Source organism: Eucalyptus grandis, chromosome 6, assembly GCF_016545825.1.
Source record: "Eucalyptus grandis isolate ANBG69807.140 chromosome 6, ASM1654582v1, whole genome shotgun sequence".
NCBI lineage: Eukaryota > Viridiplantae > Streptophyta > Magnoliopsida > Myrtales > Myrtaceae > Eucalyptus > Eucalyptus grandis.
Genome location: NC_052617.1, coordinates 53,936,184 through 53,958,265, shown reverse-complemented (window position 1 = coordinate 53,958,265; position 22,082 = coordinate 53,936,184). Strand labels below are relative to the sequence as shown.

Below are 22,082 nucleotides of genomic sequence, written 5' to 3'. Positions count from 1 at the left end.
TAATGGAAGGATATTTTCTTGTCAAGGCATGCGAAGCAGACCCTCCAATCAAAAATAATAAAAAAAATGAAAAAAGAAATTGATTGATCGAGACACTAGCGGAACTAACAAAGCGTTGCGTGAATCAAAGCAAGATAATTGATAGCCGTAAGAAGGATTTGCATTGCAATGTGGCCTCCCACAAGCATCGCTATGCCCTTACAGAGCTTCGTGAACTAGCAACCCAGCTCGTTCCTTGCCATACATTTACTTCAAATTCACATCATACAAATAACAATTGAACCCTAAGGAGAAAGTAGATGATGTGGAAAGAATTGTGTTGCCATGCCATGTTGATCATGTGGTTCAAGATTAGATGGCGTAGATCGTTCATTGAGACGACGAAGAACTAATCCCAATCCCGTGAGAATCTTGTTCGTGTTGGCTGGGTTGGGGCTAAGTGAAATGAATTGTAGAGACTTTTGATTCGAGCTAGGATTTTGTCTTAAAAAGTGGGGACAACGATTTTCATGAAAAATTCGAAAGGTATTTTCCCGGAAAATATTTTACGCGGAAACAAACGAAGTTTTAATATATATAGAGAAAAATAAAACATAAAAATAAGAAAAAGAATAAATGCAAGTCTATCAAAAAAACTTGTCACGAAAGTCTTGTCACGAAAAGATGCAATTGAATTCTAAATTTTTCATAAAATGTAATTGAATCTGGAAATTTATTTTAAAAGTATAATTAAGTTCTAAAATTTTAAAAAGTGCAATCAAGTCTCAAAACTTATCAAGTTGGTGCAATCAATCCTAAAAACTGCTATAATTTTACATTTATCAAGTTGGATGAGTTAATGAAATGATTTGATCACCAACTTTATAATATTTTGGATTTGATTGCACTTTTTGGAAATTTTAGAAATCCATTGTACTTTTATGATGAGTTTTTAGGACTTAGTTGTACTTTTTGACTATTTTAGGATTCAATTGTACATTTGTGACAACTTTTAAGACTTGTAATACACTTAAAAAAAAAAAAAACCAAATGGTCCTCAAGTCGACCATTGATTTGGGCTTCATATTGAGCAAACCCAATCGGGCTGACTTTCATGGGCCTCTCTGTTTAGAGCTAAAGAAATTCAAAGGAAGCCCGTTTTTATTTAAGTAAAAAAAAAAAAAACTCATTTTAGAAAAATACATTTTAAGAAAATTCAATCAAGAAATTAAACCCTGGAGAAAGCCTGTTTTGTTTTCCGACATCACCTTCCTTCCATCTCTCTCTCTCTCTCTCTCTCTCTCTCTCAATTCAGCTTAAGTCCTTAGAACTTGAGATATGACTTTTATTTGGAATAAATGCATTGGAATTTCTAAAATTGGTCATAAAGTGTAATTGAGTCCTAAAATTTCAAAAAGTGAAATTAAGTCTTAAAATTTGTCACAAAGTGCAATTGAATCTTAAAATTTTCAAAAAGTGAAATTAAGTCTTAAAACTCGTCACAAAGTACAATTGAGTTCTAAAACTTTTAAAGAAATGCAATCAAGTCCTAAAACTTATGAAATTAGCTAGGTCCTTCCAATGATCGTATTTTTGAAAGTTTTAAGATTTAATTGTACTTTCATTACAAATTTTAAGACTTGATTGAAATTTTTGAAAATTTTAGGACTCAAGTGAACTTTCATAACAAGTTTTAGGACTTGATTGCTTTTTTTGAAAGTTTTATGACTCAATTGCACTCTTGTGACAAGTTTTAAAATATCCAATGTACTTATTCCATTTTATTTGATGCTAAATTACATTCTCATAAGACGTATGCATTAACAAACAAACTCTATTATTATTATTATTATTATTATTATTATTATTATTATTATTATTATTATTATTATTATTATTATTATTATTATTATTTAAAGATAAGAAAGTTATATTTCATTTCAGTGGAAAATGCCAAAAGTTCGCGGGAGGAGCTTCGAGTCTAGCGAAACATTCTCTCGCTCTCCCAAAGATGATGCGATCTCTTTATTAACTTCATTGCAAATATGGAGTTGATTTCTTCATCCATCTTTCACCTTGCAGTCCACCATCCAATGCTTTTTCATTCTCATCGCCAGTGCACCCGCTTGGCTCAGATTTCTCGTCATTTAGCTCTAGCCATCTTTCTTTAGTTCGTCCGTGGCATCGAAAGGTCACTGGACTTTGCTTCAGACATCTTCGGCTTTGTACAAGGTGATTGTAGCTCTGGTATACTAAACTCTAAAAAAATGTCCAGAAACGTTAGAATACTGAAAAATGACTTTAAAATGGCGAAAATGGCTAAAGTTCCAGAAATGTATCTCATTTTCATGTAGTTTTATTGTATTATACTGTATTTTACTACATGGATTTGCTAGGTTGCGCTCTCAACCCTACCAACCTGTGATAGAGTATTTCATTCTAACTCCTAGACTATATATAATACCTTAACTTTCGTCTCAAAGCTGTGATGTTACACCAACGTTCTTGTGAGTACTCCGGTTAGAATAATTTCTCATCGTGACTTAAACTGTCTTCACCGTAGTTGTGGCATCTATGCCTTTATTCATCAGCTCTATATTTTCTATGGCAGCTAAATATGTCGAACCATCTGAGACAATCCTAGTAGTGAGTGTGGCAGAGGTTAAACCAGACGATTGTTAAAGAAGAAATGAAGAAGAAAGAAATGCAGAAACTGGAGAGGAGGGGGAAGAAAGGAAAAAGAGCCCATTTGTGGAGGGTACCTGATTTTGTAACTCTGTCTTCTAATGAGCAATGCTAAACCTAAATTATTTAGGACATTCAGAATTAACACATTACAGAATTTTACACGAATAAAAGTTCACAGTTTTGAGTATTATTTCAATTCAAATCCTAGCACTATGGGAGGCACTCCTTGTTTCTTTTGAGCTATTTTGTCATTTATAAACAGGTGAACATATAAAAAAAACTATTCCCCATTGATATGTGTGGGCTTTTCGTCATGTGTGGGCTTTTGGCATGATGAGTTCTAAATGGATTTATTCTCTTATCCCTTGCTGATATGAAACTCTTATGCCCCTCCATTTTAGGGTTGCACTGTGAAGCCTCCGACCAAGGACTCATTATTGTCTTGACTTTGGAGCTCTCTGCTGTGCTATGTGCACATGGTTTCTTCTTCATTTTCAACTTTATAGTACTTTTTGAAGGAAGGGTAGATAGTTTAGTTGTTTTAGCAATCTATGGCCAAAAAGAAAGAGTTGTTTGATATAATTATCTAGGCACAGATCAGACTTACAAAGTTCTTACAAGGGCAGACTAAGTGCAATGTGTCTGCAAAACTCCAGTAGGATGACAGTGTCAAGGAGGGTGATCATCAAGCATGGCGTATGATTTGTACAAATAAGAAGAAGACCATAATTAAAAGTGGCTCCTCATGAAAAGAGAAATGTATAGTCTTGCTTTATTGTATTGTGTTATACCAATGTTTGCAATATATTACAAACTAAAATATATCACATTACTCTTTCTTAAAAAGGTCAGTAGTAATGACCCTCACTCTAATTCACAAGAAATATACCTATGATTTAATCACTTTGTCCAAAATCACAGATCAACGTGACATTGACCCTTTTTCTTTCTTTACAATCATCTTACAAACTAAGATTTACCACATTGCGCTTTCTTAAAGAGGTTAATAGCCATGATCCTCTCTCTAGTTCACAGGAAATATACCTAAGATTTAATCACTTCGTTTACAATCACATATCAATGTGAGATTGGCTACTTTTTTACCTTCACAATCACATGGTTTTGGCTCCATCTTACAAATTAAGGCCTATTGCATTGTGCTTTCTTAAAGAGGTCAAAGTCAAGATCCTCACTCTAGTTCATGGGAAATATACTATGATTTAATCACTTTATCCAAAATCACAAATCAACGCGAGATCGACTGCCTTTCTTTCTTTATAATCATATGATTTTGGCTCCATCTTACAAACTAAGGCTTATCACATTATCTTTCTTGAAGAGGTCAATAGTCATGACCCCATGACCCTTACTTTGGTTCACAAAAAATATATTTATGATTTAATCACTTTGTTTAGAATCATAAATTAATGCGAAATTGACTTTTTTCCCCTTCACAATCATATGGTTTTGTCTCCATCTTACAAACTAACACCTATCACGTTACTCTTTCTTAAGGAGGTCAATGGTCACTCTAATTCACGGGAAATATACATATGATTTAACTACTTATCAACGTGAGATGATTGCTTTTTTTCCCCCTTAACAATTACATGGTTTTGGTATTATCTTACAAACTAAGACCTATCGCATTGCTTTTTCTTAAAGAGGTCAATAGTCATGACCCTCACTCTAGTTCACACGAAATATACGTATGATTTAATCATTTTATCCATAATCGTGAGATTGACCGTTTTTCTTTCTTTACAATCACATGGTTTTGCCTCTATCTTGTAAACTAAGACCTGTCACATTACTATTTCTTAAAGAGGTTGGTAGTCATGATCCTCACTCTAGTCCACAAGAAACATACCTATGATTAAATCCCTTTGTCCAGAATCATATAGATCAATGTGAGATTGACTGTTATTTTTCTTCACAATCACATGATTTTGGTTTCATCTTTTCATACTAAGACCTACCACATTACTCTTTCTTAAAGAGGTCAATCGTCATGACCCTCACTCTAGTTCACAATAAATATACTTATGGTTTAATAACTTCATCCACAATTACAAATCAACGCGAGATTGACTATTTTTCTTTCTTCACAACCACATGGTTTTGGTTCCATCTTACATACTAAGACCTATCACATTACTCTTTCTTAAAGAGGCTAATAGTCATGACCCTCACTCTAATTCACACAGTAAATACCTATGATTTAATCACTTCGAGCAACGCGGGATTAACTATCTTTCTTTCTTTACAATCACATGGGATTGTCTCGACCTTACAAACTAAGACCTATCACATTACTCTTTCTTAAAGAGGTCAATAGTCATGACATTCACTCTAATTCACACGATATATATCTATGATTTAACCACTTTGTCTAGAATCACATATCAACGCGAGATTAATCATTCTTCTTTCTTCACAATCACATGATCTTGTCTCAATCTTACAAACTAAGACCTATCACATTACTCTTTCTTAAAGAGGTCAATAGTCATGACCCTCGCTCTAGTTCACAAGAAATATACCTATGATTTAATATCTTTGTCCACAATACTGTTTTTCTTTCTTTCTAATCACATGACTCAGTTCCATCTTACTTACTAAGACCTATCACATTACTCTTTCTTAAAGAGGTCAATAGTCATGACCTTCGCTCTAATTCACATGATATGTACCTATGATTTAATCACTTTATTTAGAGTCACATATCAACACGAGATTGACTGTTCTTCTTTCTTCACAATCACATGGTCTTGTCTCCATCTGACAAACTAAGACCTATCACATTACTCTTTCTTAAATAGGTCAATAGTCATGACCTTCACTTTAGTTCACACGATATATACCTATAATTCAATCACTTTGTCCAGAATCATAGATCAATGCGAGATTGACCGTTCTTCTTTCTTCACAATTACATGATTTTGGCTCCATCTTCCTTGGAGACTAGGCTCTCTAAACGGCTTATCAGCATGTCAAAATCGTCGTCACTCCTAATGAGGCTGAGCCGTACGTATCTATCGTCGTCATGGAAGATGCTCCCTCCTCTACCAAGGATTTTGGCCGCATTTAGGATCTCAATGCAGTTCCTGTCTTCCTCCCTCTCACATTTCACCCATGCATAAGCTGCCATAAATGCTCGAGTTAATTTGTGAAAAATAATACAGCCAAAACGGGAAGAGAGAACTCACATCGACACCCCTTGGAATTTGGCTACAGTTTGCTGATGCGTAACATAAGAGAGAGATCCTCTTCTAAATACATGTCTATAAGACTGCAAAGGGCATTACTGGGGTATTTTTCAGACAAAAGCTGTGTAACACATGTTGATAGAGAAACTCGGTCCACATTTTGAAAAGAATGCTACTGATGAATCATCATAAAATTATATTGATCTGTCATCTTATCACATTTGCTCCTCGCGTTGTAAATAAGTTATAGGGTTGTGGCAAATTCTCACCTGGAGTTGGTTCCCTAACTTTCTGGAAATAGGTGCAGTTTTCAGGTGCTACTTTCTGGAGAGAGAATCTGTTTGATATGGACAATGTCTTCCTCAGTCTGTCCCAACGTTTGGTCATGGTTTTGTATCCGAACTCAAATATTTCCCTGCCCCCATCTTCGATGATTACTTTCAGAAGCTTCAGAGCTCTTAACTGAGTGTCCCTTGAGACGCCCATCGTGTTCAATTCCAGGTACATGTGCATCCTTTGGTACACCTCTTCGTTCCTTATGAATGCCCATCTGTTTTAAGCCAACGTTAACAATAAAAGAAATGATTCCCACTGGGTAAGCTAGAAGATTTTACTGAAAGCTATGATACTGTCATCTGAATCAGCAACATCAAAGTACAATTTGAACCGTGAATATATAGCAGGAAACATCAGAATCTGGGGAAAAAGTTAAGGGTTTTGGCATATTTACCCGAATCTGCTACCAGCATGACCAGTGAGCTTAGAGATAGTGAAGATAGTGAGGTCCTCGTCTGCTGGGGAAGGAATCCCGGTGAAATGTGGCCAGTAATAAGCGCGGTCGTGAATAGTTTTAACATTAGGGCCATGGAGAATGGCCTCATTCAACTGTCCATTGGGATTGTTCGGTGCAGTCACGAACCTCGATGATGTCTCCAGTGGTGTTGGTTGCGTTCTTCCAACGTGCCGGGTCTCCCTGAAAGCTGCAGTCTGCTGAGTCGAAGAACTCTGTTTGCATTTGATAAAGCTGTGAAGAAGAAGAAAAACACCGATACCCGAATGGAGAAATTACGTCAAAATTGAGCGTAAGGATGGAGCAGGACGAAACACAGGGTCCATTACAAGCTCGCGAAAGGAAAAATGCTGACCGCATAATAGGGGATTGAGGCAACAACTGATGCAGGAAATGAAGAGTTGAGATGAGAGAGGGCATGGACAGCAGCATTGAGAAGTTGGGTAGAGCCAGCACCAAACAAAATGTATTTGTCGTCTGTGATGGCATTCCCAACCTGGGAGTGCAGCTTCCTGAGGAGAGACTCAAGTTCTTGGGACAAGGTGGTCTGGTCACTGAAGGAGTAGCTCATCCTGTGCCACCCCGCCACCACTACTGCACTGCTCTCTGCATGCTGCTTCCAGAATGGCTCCAAGAACAATGGATCTCCCCTGCGACCAAACAATAAAATAAAATTAAAGGACCGTGAATTAAGGAGATTTCAAAAGAGTGGAAAATGCCGCCCCAACCTTAAACTATTACCAACACAAGGTGGTTTAAATTTTACGAGTTAACTCTCGCATACCCCAAGTGTGATAGCCTGACAGACCATGAAAGCCTGAAACATAAAAGCCCAATACGTGCCGAGTGGAAGAATGGTTCCGATCCATAAGGGACATGTGCAGGTAAACCGCTGATCCATGAATTTTCAGAAAATGTGAAAGAACAAAGAATCGCGCTCAAGGCATATGACTTGTTTATTGTATTGAAGATGGGGATCCCATAGGTGAACATGTCAATGTTCACAGCTGGAATGATAAACTGGGATGAAAAGTTACATGCAGGCATCGAAATTCTATCTGCGGAAGACATATTAATCAAAAGTTACATGTTCGTACCATGTGTGCATCCTTAAAGAAGCACCCCTAATACGATAGGATATAGGACACCGATCTTGTACCCCACAAACGGAGAAAATTGTGGAGTTTCAGCGCCGAAATTGTATTCTCCCAGAACAGATAAAAAAACAAGAATCAATGAAGTCCTCATCCATCACATTGGCATCTCACAAATGACAGAGAATGTCTCAAAGGGCCATTGGGAATACTGATTCAGTGAAACCTCATTGAAACCTTTAATTTCGAATCCAATTCGGGATGAGACCATCAGCTATCCTTATTACAGTAACAATTCAGTGAATTCTGTGCATATTCGATAAAATATTCAGTGGTTTGTAAGCGCCACATCAACAGCTGACGTGGCGTGCGCTTATTTATTGATACCCAATTAGATTTTGACACGTGGATGTTGATAGGGAAATTTAAAAAATTAAGTTTTTTCTCTTTTCCCCTCCATCTTCGACCTCCGCTCCGCCTGGGCTCGGCCATCTCCGCCGCCGCCGCCGCCGCCGCCGCCGTCGCCGCCATCCCTGAACCACCGCTCCACCGTGGCCGCCACAGTCTGCGGCAAAGCTGTTGAGCTCGTCGCCGGCAGCCATGGAGGAGCCAAGACTCGAGCTCGAAGCTTTTGAGCAGCAAACCAGATCTGGAGATGCAGAGGAGTGGTCGGCCATGGACAGCTTCTCGGTCTACCGCAAAGTTGTTGAGCTCTTCGCCGGCAGCCATGGACGAGCCAAGATCTGGAGCAGCGAACCAGACCCGGAGGTGCAGAGGAGCGTTGCAGCAAACCAAATCTGGAGATAACCTCCGCGTCCACCCTCTCCGTCATCCCGCCGGATTTGGAACTGAGGCACAGGCGGAGGAGACGGCCAAACTGGTTTGACACGGCGCCGGCAACTCCCACTCCGCAGGTGGCGATGGCGGAAGGAGGGGCGGCGGTTGGGCTTGTGCGTGCAGATGGAAGAGGAGGAAAAAGAGAAATCCAGGTGGATTAAGGGATTTTTAATTTATCGTTTGCTGACACGTTTCAGTTTTTAATTGGCCAATAGCACATTAACGCACGCCACGTCAGCTGTTGACGTGGCGCTTTAGAAAACCACTGAATATTTTCTCGTTTGTTGGGGAATGAATGATCGAGACGTAGATTCTTACCTTACCAAAAAAAAAAAAAAAAAAAAATTGATCGAGACGTAGAAAGTCGAAACTAACCCGTCGGCATTGGCAGAGCAAGAGGGCAAGAAGAGGGAGCAGTCCGGACCGCCGTAGCACGTGTTGCACTCGCAGGCCGGCCTCCCGTCGGCGACCGCCCCGTCGAGGAACGCCCTCCCGTGGCCCGAGCACTCCCGCGCCGCCGCCGACTCGGCCTCCGCCGCCGCCCTCCCGCTCCAGCTCAGGCCTTGGACGTTCACCTCGTCGCTGCTCCACTTCCACCCCCCCACGCCACGGCGACCCAGGTAGAGATTCACCCCGAAGAAGAGATTCGCGATCAAGGAACACAGGAAGCACAGCTTAAAGATCGAGCCCTCTGGTCTGGCCATCATGCTCTCGTCACCAAAACCCTCTCCCTCTCTCTGTATCTCCAACCGAGAATATTTTCAGAGAGAGAGAGAGAGAGAGAGAGGGAATCGAGGAGAAGAACAGAGCACAGAGAACGACGGCTGAAATAGTCTAATGAAGTTGGCGAAAGGAAAGGCGAAAGGATAATGACATTTAAGATTTTAACTCTTTCGCCTGCGTGCTCAATGACGTTCCAACGCTCCAACCAATGGAAGGCGGGCCACGTGGACCATCGTATGAATAATTGATCCACCTGACGTTCGCTGGAAAATTCAACTCGTGCCCAGAGCAAAGTAAAAGCACAAAACGTACCGTCTGCGATTATTCCAGTGCCATGACGTCATGATACACGTCTATGGACGTGGATTTGTTTCCTTTTTTTTTTTTTTTTTTTTTTTTAAATTGCTCGATTGAGCATTTTCCATGTGAGTTAGGATTTTCGAGAATAATTTTTAGTAGTGAAAGGTGATTTACGAAAACCCTCTAGTTCTTTCTCTACATCGACGGTATAAGTGCTCGTAAACTTTTTTCTCTTGTGAACGATTGGGAGCACGCTCTAAGCAGGATCGATCACATCGGTTAGTCTTTAAAATGACGATCAAAAACCAAAATCAATTCGATGGAAATTAGAACAGTTTAGAGAATAGGACACCATTTTTTTTTTTTTTTGTAAAGCTTAGACTTTTATGGGTGCTACTCTCTTAGAGATTAGGTCTTCTAGAGAATCCGGACAGATAAGATTGCGCATTTTCTTCTGTTATATTAAAAAATGACAAGAATTTTCAAAGTAATGTTTAGCTAGAAGAAAGTCTCTACCAACTCTGATTTTGGACTAACTTTCTTTTACGTGGAACAACAAGCAAGAAATAAAATCAAAATTAAAAGTTAAAATAGGAAGTCCTTAAATAACTCTCCAAATTGGTCCCACTTTGAGTCAATTATTAAAATTCAAACCCCTAGTTGAAAGGTATTTTCTTGGTGAGGTACGCGAAGCTGCTTGACCCTCCAATAATTAGGGGTGATCGGTTCCTGGTTCGGTCCGGTTCCAAGGTGGGGCGAACCGGATCGAAAACCGGTTCCCAATTTTGGGAACCGTGGACCGGACCATCGGTTCCGGTTCGATCCGGTTCGGTTCGGTCCAATAAGATCGGCACTTTCTTTTTTCACTAAATAACAACCATTCATTAAAGAACAACCATGCTTCGAACCAATCAATCCAATTCGGGTTCTCTGACGATCTAATAAAACTACTTTCACACATGTTTTCACGTGCAAAATATTCAAACTTCACTTGCGTGAATATTAATCATAATTTATGTGTTTCACTCTTAATTTTAAACATAAAATGCATGAACAATTTAAATAAAATCTGTGCTTGGCTTAGGTTTTATAGATAATCTCTCTTCTATGCTTTGAATGTTTAGTCGATGCCGGACTCTTTGAGACTTGAAGTGTCTTATCGTTTGCAAGTGAGGGGAGCAAGAGAGAGTGAGCATGAGGAACTCCTAGAGTCTTATCTCACATCGAGTAAAAGATAAAACTAACAAATAAATTTTCTAAGAGCTTTGGTGATCTCTTGGTCACAAGAGGTTGTTACCTCAATTGCAATTCCGATTGCAATAAGTTTCATACATAATATTCATATATTATATGTGTTTATATATTATATGTATATAAATTATATATAAAAAAAATTTGGTCCTTTAGCGGTCTAGTTGGTTAGGTTCACCTGGAACCGGGAACCGGACCGTCGACGGTGGGAACCGCCTAAAATCGGCCGGTCCAGTCCGGTTTGGTTTGGTCTAGTCTCGGTTCGGGCGGTTTCCGTTGCACACCTCTACTAATAATGATCCTCCAATAATGATAAAAAAAAAAAGGAAAAAGAAATTGATTGATCAAGACACTACAACAATTACGATGGCGTAGTTGTTAGCTTATCGAACGAGTCGTAGCTTGAGAAAATGACGAAGGCAACACATTTTCCTTTTTCCTTTTGTTTTTTTGTTTTTTTTTTTTTGTTTCTAGTGGGTAAGATTCCGATGCCATATATTTTCATTTTTTTCCAATAAACGAGATTCAGATTCTGTGGCCATAATAAACTAGACGAAACGTGATTCTTCTATCACTCACATTGTGATATTTTGGTGTACGATAACACAATGAATAATCCCACTTGAGTTGAAAATAAAAATCAATTGGGAAAACTTGAACTGATGTAAAATTTTAAATAAAAAGATAATAACCAAATTATAATCGAAATAATTAATCATTTAGAAGAGTAGAAATAAAGTTTTAGATTCCATTTTTTTCACGAAAAAAATGTGACATTTCGGAAAGTATTTTCTACAAAGTCATTTCCTAAGAAAAAATGTAATTTTTTTCAGTATTTGATTGAAACTTGAAAATAAACTAGAAAATGTAATTAGTTACTTGGTAAGTTGCTCATTCCATTATTTTTCCTGTATACTTAAACATGGTAAACCAAAACTTAACAAAACTCCAAACTAAACTGAGTACTCCTCAACACAATACATATAATATAATGTATTCTTATACCAACCAAATATTTGTATGTATTTACACAAATTGAACAATAGAGCTCTCGTACGTGAGAACCATACATGCGCCATTCATATTAAGAACATCAGACACACATTTTAGTTTGCATTTTTGGCCACCACAAAATTTCATCATTAATTACTAGCCAACACATATATGACCAAAGCCATTTTAAGTGTTCACAATACAAAAGTAGCAAAAACAGAGAGAAATTCACATCATACAAATAAATAACCTTTAAACCCTAAGGAGAGAGTAGATGATGTGTTTGCCACGCCATGTTCGTTCGCGAGTTTTTAGGGATTGTGAGCGTACTCTGCAGAGAGAACTCATACGGTTTGAGATTGGATGGAGCAGATCTTTTATCGAGGACAACGGAGAACTATTCTGCGCCGTGTGAGAATCTTGTTTGTGTTGGTTGGGTTGGTGCCTAAGTGAAATGAATTGCAGACTTTTTGGCTTGAGAGCTAGGGGCTTTGTCTTAAAAAGTGAGGAAATTGATTTTCGCGAAAATTTTTAAAAGTATTTTCTCGGAAAACATTTTTCATGAAATATATATATATATATATATATATAGAAAAATAAAAAATAAGAAGCAAAAAAAAAAAAAAAGATAAGTGCATTGGAAGTCTTAAAAACTTATTAGAAAAATGCAATTGGGTCATAAAAAATTTTAAAAATAAAATTGAATTTGAAAACTTATTTTATAAGTATAATTGAGTTTTAAAACTTTCAAAAGTACAATCAAATCTTAAAACTTATCAAGTTGGTGTAATAAGTCCCAAAAATTATTAGCATATTGCATTTATCAAGTTGAACAAAGTTTATAGAATAACTTGATTTCACCAAATAGATAATTTTAAGGATTTGATTGTACTTTTTGAAAATTTTAGAACTCAATTACACTTATAAAATAAGTTTTCAGATTCAATATATATATATATATATATATATATATATATATATTTAAATTTTAGGATTCAATTACACGTTTGTGATAAATTTTGAGATTTGCAATACATAAGCGGGAGAGAGAGAGAGAGAGAGAGAGAGAGAGAGAACAAATGGTCCTTAAATCCACCATTGCTTTGGGCTTTATATTGAGCAAACCCAATTGGCTCTCTCTCATGGGCCTCTGTTCAAAGCTAAAGAAATTAAGAGAAAGCCATTTTTATTTAAGTAAAGAAAAAAAGTCATTTTAGAAAAATACTTTTTAAGAAAATTCAAACAAAGAAATTAAACCCTGGATAAAATTTGCTTGTTTTGATTTCCAATATCACATTACTCTTTCTTAAAAGGTCAGTAGTAACGGCCCTCACTCTAATTCACAAAGAAATATACGTATGATTTAATCACTTTGTCGAATCACAGATCAATGCGAGATTGACTGTTTTTCTTTCTTCACAATCATCTTACAAACTAAAATTTACCACATTGCACTTTCTTAAAGAGGTTTAAAAAGTCATGATCCTCTCTCTAGTTTGTAGGAAATATACCTAAGATTTAATCACTTTGTCTACCATCACAATCAACGTGAGATTGACTACTTTTTTTACCTTCACAATCGCATGGTTTTGGCTCCATCTTACAAACTAAAACCTATTGCATTGCGCTTTCTTAAAGAGGTCAAAGTCATGATGCTCACTCTAGTTCATAGGAAATATACTATGATTTAATCACTTCATCCAAAATCACAAATCAATGTGAGATTGATTGCTTTTCTTTCTTCATAATCATATGATTTTTGCTCCATCTTACAAACTAAGGCTTATCACATTATCTTTCTTAAAGAGGTCAATAGTCATGACCGTTACTCTAGTTCACAAAAAATATATTTATGATTTAATCACTTTGTTCACAATCACAAATCAACGCGAAATTGACTTTTTTTTTTTTTTTCTTTTTCCCTTCACAATCACATGGTTTTGTCTCCATCTTACAAACTAAGACCTATCACATTACTCTTTTTTAAAGAGGTCAATGGTCACTCTAGTTCAGAGGAAATATACATATGATTTAATTACTTTTGTCCATAATCACAAATCAACAGGAGATGATTGCCTTTTTTTTTTCTCGCTTAACAATTACATGGTTTTGGTATTATCTTACAAACTAAGACCTATCACATTACTTTTTCTTAAAGAGGTCAATAGTCATGACCCCCACTCTAGTTCACACGAAACATACCTATGATTTAATCATTTTGTCCAGAATCATAGATTAATGAGAGATTGATTAATTTTCTTTTTTCACAATCACATGGTTTTAGCTCTATCTTGCAAACTAAGACCTATCACATTACTATTTCTTAAAGAGGTCGGTAGTCATGACCCTCACTCTAGTGTCACAAGCTGACAGTTCCCTTGACCACGAAATGACTCGTGCGACGCCTGATGAGCAGAATTTGCCAGGCTAGCCTTCCTTCTTGGTTGTTCTAGTGAACAATACGATGAATGCTTTTTCGTACGAGATCCTACCACACCTAACTTCGCTCCGACATCTAGTCCATCAAGTGAGATAGTGGATCTCTTTAGGCTCAATAACTGGTTTCGGTTTGCCATGGCCTCGTCAAGAGAGCGGCATTAGCTCCTGACCAGTTTGTGTATGGGAGGGCAACTCAGCTTCAGAGCTCCTAAGTGATATAATTTTTCTATCCTAAAACTCCTAGCACCAACCGTCTTGCCACTCCCACAGACTAGTTGTATTTGTCCCATTTGCATTCTCACTCTTCACTTGATAACCTCACGCACCGCTCACAAGTGTCGCGAGTACGGGAGGATTCATGGACTATGACATTCTCCCCCACTCAAATTTACAATGCCCTCGTTGCGATCTATTTTGTCGCTTCCTTGCATCCCTTAACAATTGATGCAGCACTTTTGGGATTTTACATCGAATGGTCATGCTCACCCAACAAAACAGGTTTTGCTTCATCGGTAGCCTCTTTTAATCTCAGCTGCTCGGCCCTTCTTGGTTACTTGTGCTTTTTTTGGCAAGTGTGACATTTTTGGCCAACCGCATCTTTTGGCAGCACCATTTTTGCCTACTAAGCATCTTTGATCCCAGCCAACCAAATGGAGGTTATTTCCTTGTTGAAAATGTGGCAATAGACCTCTTTTTCGAATTCACTGATCGATCCAGGAAAGTTATCAATATTCAGTGAAGATTTGGTTCTTCTCCAACTCCCTATCAGCTCGGCAAGAAACCGACTCGTCCTAGCATCCATTGCCATCCTAAGAGCAGAGAGCTATGCTTCGTTTGAGCATCTTTTGCCCTAGCGATTCACTTTCCACCCACTAGGATTGATACCATTAGTACTTATCAATTCGACCCGCACTAAAGCGAGAAGTTCGATTCTCCGACTCACCCATTTACCGGAGGGATTCCTGCTCTGATACAATTTGTCACGGGCCGACAGTTCCCTTGGCCGTGAAACGACCCATGTGGCGCTTGGCGAGCGGAATTCGCCAGGCCAACCTTCCTTCTTGGTTGTTCCAATGAACAATATGGTGAATGCTTCTTCGTACAAGATTCTACCATGCCTAGCTTCACTCGGGTGTATAGTCCATTGAGTGAGATAACAGATCTCTTTAGGCTCAACAACTGGTTTTGGTCTGTTATGGTCTCGTCAGGAGAGCGGCATCAGCTCCCGACCAGTTTGTGCACGGGAGGCCAACCTCGCCTTCAAACCTCTTAAGTGATATAATCTTTTTATTCTAGAACTCTTAGCACTAACCATTCTGACGCCATTCCCACGGACCGGTTGTATTCGTCCCCTCTACATCCTCATTCTTCACTCTATAACCATAAGCACCGCTCACAAGTGTCATGAGTACGGAAGGATTCATGGACCGTGATACTAGTCCACAAGAAACATGCCTATGATTAAATCCCTTTGCCTGGAACCACATTGACTTTTTTTTTTTTTGTTCATGATCACATGATTTCTTTTCATACTAAGACCTACCACATTACTCTTTCTTAAAGAGGTCAATTGTCATAATCGCCACTCTAGTTCACAATAAATATACTTATGATTTAATAAATTCGTCAACAATCACAAATCAACACGAGATTGACTATTTTTTTCTTCACCATCACAATATTTTGGTTCCATCTTACATACTAAGACCTATCACATTACTTTTTCTTAAAGAGGTCAATAGTAATGACCCTCACTCCAATTCAAATGATATATACCTATGATTTAATCACTTCGTCTTGAATCATAGAGCAACGCGAGATTAACTATTCTTCTTTCTTCACAATCACATGGTCTTGTCTCCATCTTACAAACTAAGACCTATCACATTACTCTTTCTTAAAGAGGTCAATAGTCATCACCCTCACTCTAATTCACACGATCTATATCTATGATTTAATCACTTTGTCTGGAATCACATATTAACGCGAGATTGATTGTTCTTCTTTCTTCACAATCACATGATCTTGTTTCTATCTTACAAACTAAGACCTATCACATTACTCTTTCTTAAAAGGTCATTAGTCATGACCCTCACTCTAGTCCACAAGAAATATACCTATGATTTAATAGCTTTGTCCACAATCACAAGTCAACGCGAGATTGACTGTTTTTCTTTCTTCCTAATCACATGACTTTGGTTCCATCTTACATACTAAGACCTATCACATCGCTCTTTCTTAAAGAGGTCAATAGTCATGACCTTCGCTCTAATTCACACAATATGTACCTATGATTTAATCACTTTATTTAGAGTCATAGATCAAGGCGAGATTGATTGTTCTTCTTTCTTCACAATCACATGGTCTTGTCTCCATCTTACAAACTAAGGCCTATCATATTACTCTTTCTTAAATAGGTCAATAGTCATGACCTTCACTCTAGTTCACATGATATATACCTATGATTCAATCACTTTGTCCAGAATCATAGATCAACGCAAGATTGACCGTTCTTCTTTCTTCACAATTACATGATTTTGGCTCCATCTTCCTTGGAGACTAGGCTCTCTAAGCGGCTTATCAGCATGTCAAAATCGTCTTCGCTCCTAATGAGGCTGAGCCTTGCGTACCTATCATCGTCATGGAAGATGCTCCCCCCTCTGCCGAGGATTTTGGCTGCATTTAGGATCTCAATGCAGTTCCTGTCTTCCTTCCTCTCACATTTCACCCATGCATAAGCTGCCATAAATGCTCGAGTTAATTTGTGAAAAAGAAAACAGTCAAAACGGGAAAGATAGAACTCACATCGACACCCCTTGGAATTTGGCTAAAGTTTTGCTGATGCGTAACATAAGAGAGATCCTCTTCTAAATATATGTCTATAAGATTGCAAAGGGCATTACTGGGCTATTTTTCAGACAAAAGCCGTGTGACACATGTTGTCGATAGAGAAACTCGGTCCACATTTTGAAATGATAGCTACTGACGAATCATTGTACAATAATATCGATCTGTCATCTTATCACATTTGCTCCTCGCGTTGTAAATAAGTTATAGGGTTGTGGCAAGTTCTCACCTGGAGTTGGTTCCCTAACTTTCTGGAAATAGGTGCAGTTTTCAGGTGCTACTTTCTGGAGAGAGAATCTGTTCGACATAGACAGTGTCTTCCTCAGTCTGTCCCAACGTTTGGTCATGGTTTTGTATCCGAACTTGAATATTTCCCTCCCTCCATCTTCGACGATTACTTTCAGAAGCTTCATAGCTCTTAACTGAGTGTCCCTCGAGACGCCCATCGTGTTCAATTGCAGGAATGTGTTCATCCTTTGGTACACCTCTTCATTCCTTATGAATGCCCACCTGTTTATAGCCAATGTAAACAATGAAAGAATTGATCTCCACTGGGCAAGCTAGAAGACTTTACCGAAAGCAATGATACAGTCTGCTGAATCAGCCACATCAAAGTACAATTTGAACCGTGAATATATAGCAGGAAACATCAGAATCTGGGGAAAAAGTTAAGGGTTTTGGCATATTTACCCGAATCTGCTACCGGCATGACCAGTGAGCTTAGAGATAGTGAAGATAATGAGGTCCTCATCTGCTGGGGAAGGAATTCCGGTGAAATGTGGCCAGTAATAAGCGCGGTCGTGAATAGTTTTAACATTAGGGCCATGGAGAATGGCCTCATTCAACTGTCCATTGGGATTGTTCGGTGCAGTCACGAACTCGATGATGTCTCCAGTGGTGTTGGTTGCGTTCTTCCAACGTGCCGGGTCTCCCTGAAAGCTGCAGTCTGCTGAGTCGAAGAACTCTGTTTGCATTTGATAAAGCTGTGAAGAAGAAGAAAAACACCGATACCCGAACGGTGAAATTACGTCAAAATTGAGCGTAAGGATGGAGCAGGACGAAACACAGGGTCCATTACAAGCTCGCGAAAGGACAAATGCTGACCGCATAATAGGGGATTGAGGCAACAGCTGAAGCAGGAAATGAAGAGTTGAGATGAGAGAGAGCATGGACAGCAGCATTGAGGAGTTGGGTAGAGCCAGCACCAAACAGAATGTATTTGTCGTCTGTGATGGCATTCCCAACCTGGGAGTGCAGCTTCCTGAGGAGAGACTCAAGTTCTTGGGACAAGGTGGTCTGGTCACTGAAGGAGTAGCTCATCCTGTGCCACCCCGCCACCACTACTGCACTGCTCTCTGCATGCTGCTTCCAGAATGGCTCCAAGAACAATGGATCTCCCCTGCAACCAAACAATAAAATAAAATTAAAGGACCGTGAATTAAGGAGATTTCCAAAGAGTGGAAAATGCCGCTCCAAGCTTATACTATTACCAACACAAGGTGGTTTAAATTTTACGAGTTAACTCTCGCATAACCGAAGTGTGATAGCCTGACAGACCATGAAAGCCTGAAACGTAAAAGCCCAATACGTGCCGAGTGGAAGAATGGTTCCGACCAGAAGGGACATGTGCAGGTAAACCGCTGATCCATGAATTTTCAGAAAATGTGAAAGAACAAAGAATCGCGCTCAAGGCGAATGATAAACTGAGGTGAAAAGTTACATGTTTGTACCGTGTGTGCATCCCTAAAGAAGCACCCCTCTCATGAAAGGATATAGAACAACGATCTTTTACCCCATGAAAAGATGGAGAAAATTGTGGAGTTTCGGCGCCGGAATTGTATTCTCCCAGAATAGAAAAAAACAAGAATCAATTGAGTCCTCATCCATCACATTGGCATCCCACAAATGACAGAGAATGTTTCAAAGGGTCATTAGGAATACTGATTCAGTGAAACCTCATAAAATCCTTTTGTTTCAAATCCAATTCGGGATGAGACCATCAGCTATCCTTATTATAGTAAGAGTTCAGTGAATTCTGCGCATGTTCCAACGACGTAGAAAAGGAAATAAAGGATTTCATGTCCTGTAGTAAATGATTGCCACGAGTTCAAATTAAAACAACAGATAATTGAGAATTGTCAGAGTCTTTCTTCCCCAAGGGGGTAGTCATGTGGCCGTTGTCGTGACCCGACGAGATTAATTTTCTCGTTTGTTGGGGATTGATCGAAACGTAGAAAGTCGAAACTAACCCGTCGGCATTGGCAGAGCAAGAGGGCAAGAAGAGGGAGCAGTCCGGACCGCCGTAGCACGTGTTGCACTCGCAGGCCGGCCTCCGTCGGCGACCGCCCCGTCGAGGAACGCCCTCCCGTGGCCCGAGCACTCCCGCGCCGCCGCCGACTCGGCCTCCGCCGCCGCCCTCCCGCTCCAGCTCAGGCCTTGGACGTTCACCTCGTCGCTGCTCCACTTCCACCTCCCCACGCCACGGCGACCCACGTAGAGATTCACCCCGAAGAAGAGATTCGCGATCACGGAACACAAGAAGCACAGCTTAAAGATTGAGCCCTCTGATCTGGCCATGCTCTCGTCACCAAAACTCTCTCCCTCTCTGTATCTCCAAGCTCCAACCAAGAATATTTTCACACAGAGAGAGACAAAGGGTGGTGTGGGAGAATGAGGGAATCAAGGAGAAGAACAGAGCACAGAGAACGATGGGGGAAATAGTTTAACTCTTCCTCCTGCTGCGTGCTCACTGCTCAATGACGTTCCAACGCTCCAACCAATGGAAGACCGGCCTCGTGGACCATCTTATGAATAATTGATCCTCCTGACGCTCGTTGGAAAATTCAATTTGTGCCCAAAGAAAAAGAACAAAACGTACCATCTGCGATTTTTCTAATGCCATGTCGTCATGATACACGTCTGTAGACGTGGATTTGTTCCTTTTTTTTTTTTCTTTCCCCTCTAATTGATTGATTGAGCATTTTCCATGCGAGTTAGGATTTTCGAGTATAATTTTTAGTGATGGTAGGTGATTCACGAAAACCCACGAGTTCTTTCTCTAAATCAACGTGGATTTGTTCCTTTTTTCCTCTTGTGAGCGAATGGGAGAACCCTTTAACCATAATCAATCACATTGGTTGGCCTTAAAATGACGATGATGAACCAAAATCAGTTCGATAAAAGTTAGAACAGTTTAGAAAATAGGACACCATTTCTTTTTGTAAAGCTTAAACTTTTATGGGTGCTACTCTCTTAGGGGTCAGGTCTTCTAGAGGGGCCACTTTTGTGCATCACATTCTGTACTTTTTTATGTGTGGGTTGGTGCTGGATAGACATTCCTTGATTCTCTCGGTCTCTTTGATGGTAACGCAATAGAGAATCAGGGCAGGTAAGATTGTGCCTTTTCTTCTGTCATATAAAAAAAAGGACAAGAATTTTCAAAGTAATGTTTAGCTCAGAAGAAAGTCTCTACTAACTCTGATTTTTGGACTAACTTTCTTTTATGTGGAATAACAAGCAAGAAATAAAATCAAAATTAAAAATTAAAAATAGGAAGTCCTTGAATCACTCTATAAATTGATCCCACTTTGAGTCAATTATTAGGATACCGTAGTTTATTCATTTGTTTCATTGCTTTTCTCGATAAGTTTTTGAGGTTTGGTATCATCGGTTTCTAAGTTGAAAAGTATTTTCCTGTCGAAGCACGTGAAGCTGACCCTCCATAAAAAAATAACAAAAAAGGAAAAAGAAATTGATTGATCAAGATGCGATGACGGTGTCATATTTGTTAGCTCATCGAACAAGTCACAGCTTGAGAAAATGACATGAAGGCGACACATTTTCCTTTTTCCTTTTGTTTTGTTTTTTTGTCTCTCTAGTGAGTAAGATTCCGATGCCATATATTTTCATTTTTTACAATAAACGAGATTCCGACTCCGTGGCCATAATAAACTAGTTTCTTCTATCACTCACGTCATGATATTTTGGTGTACGATAACACAATGAATAATCCCACTTGAGTTGAAATTAAAAATTAATTGGGAAAACTTGATCTAATGTAAAATTTTAAATAAAAAGGTAATAACCGAATTATGATCGAAGTAATTAATCATTTATATAGCATAAGAAGAGTAGAAATAGAGTTTTAGACTCATTTTTTTTCGTGTAAAGTGTGACATTTCTAGATTTCTAAAAAGTCATTTTCTAAGAAAATGATGATTTTTTTGGTATTTGATTGAAACCTAAAAATAAATTAGAAAATGTAATTAGTTATTTGGTAAGGAAAGCATTTTCCTTCGCTCATTCCATTATTTTTCCTATATACTTAAACACTGTAAATCAAAACTTAACAAAACTCCAGACTACACTCAATCTTCATCAACACCATACATATATTATCATGTATTCTTATACCAATTAAATACTCGTAATTATTTACACGAATTGAACGATAGAGCTTGCGTATTCGAGAACCATATACGCCGTTCTTACTGAGAACATCGGACACACATTTTAGTTTGTGTTTTCGGCCACCGCAAAATTTCATCATCAATTGCTAGCCAACACATACATTACCAAAGCCATTATGAGTATTCACAATACAAAAGTAGTAAGGGAATCAAAACAGAGAGAAATCATAACAAAAGCGAATATACAAATGACGATTTGGACACCCAATTTTGTTAAAAAAATCTGCCAATGCAACAACAATCATGCATTGGACCACAAAAATCCACCTCTTGGACTTCCACTGCCAAACATTAAGCAACTTAAGCCACTAATCTTAATAAACGAAGCAGCCAAGTACAACAAACAAGCTCGACTAACAATACCTTGGGTGAATCAAAGCAAGATAATTAATAACCGTCGGAAGGATCTGCACTGCAATGTGGCCTCCGACAAGCACCATCGCTATGCCCTTAACAAAGCTTC

General features: G+C 38.7%; 2 pseudogenes; both read right to left on the bottom strand.

Moving 5' to 3' along the window:
- Window positions 1-5,344: 5,344 nt before the first annotated feature.
- LOC104430560 lies at window positions 5,345-9,448 on the bottom strand (annotated as a pseudogene).
- Window positions 9,449-16,624: 7,176 nt separating this feature from the next.
- On the bottom strand, window positions 16,625-19,949 carry LOC120294665 (annotated as a pseudogene).
- Between the last annotated feature and the right edge of the window lie 2,133 nt (window positions 19,950-22,082).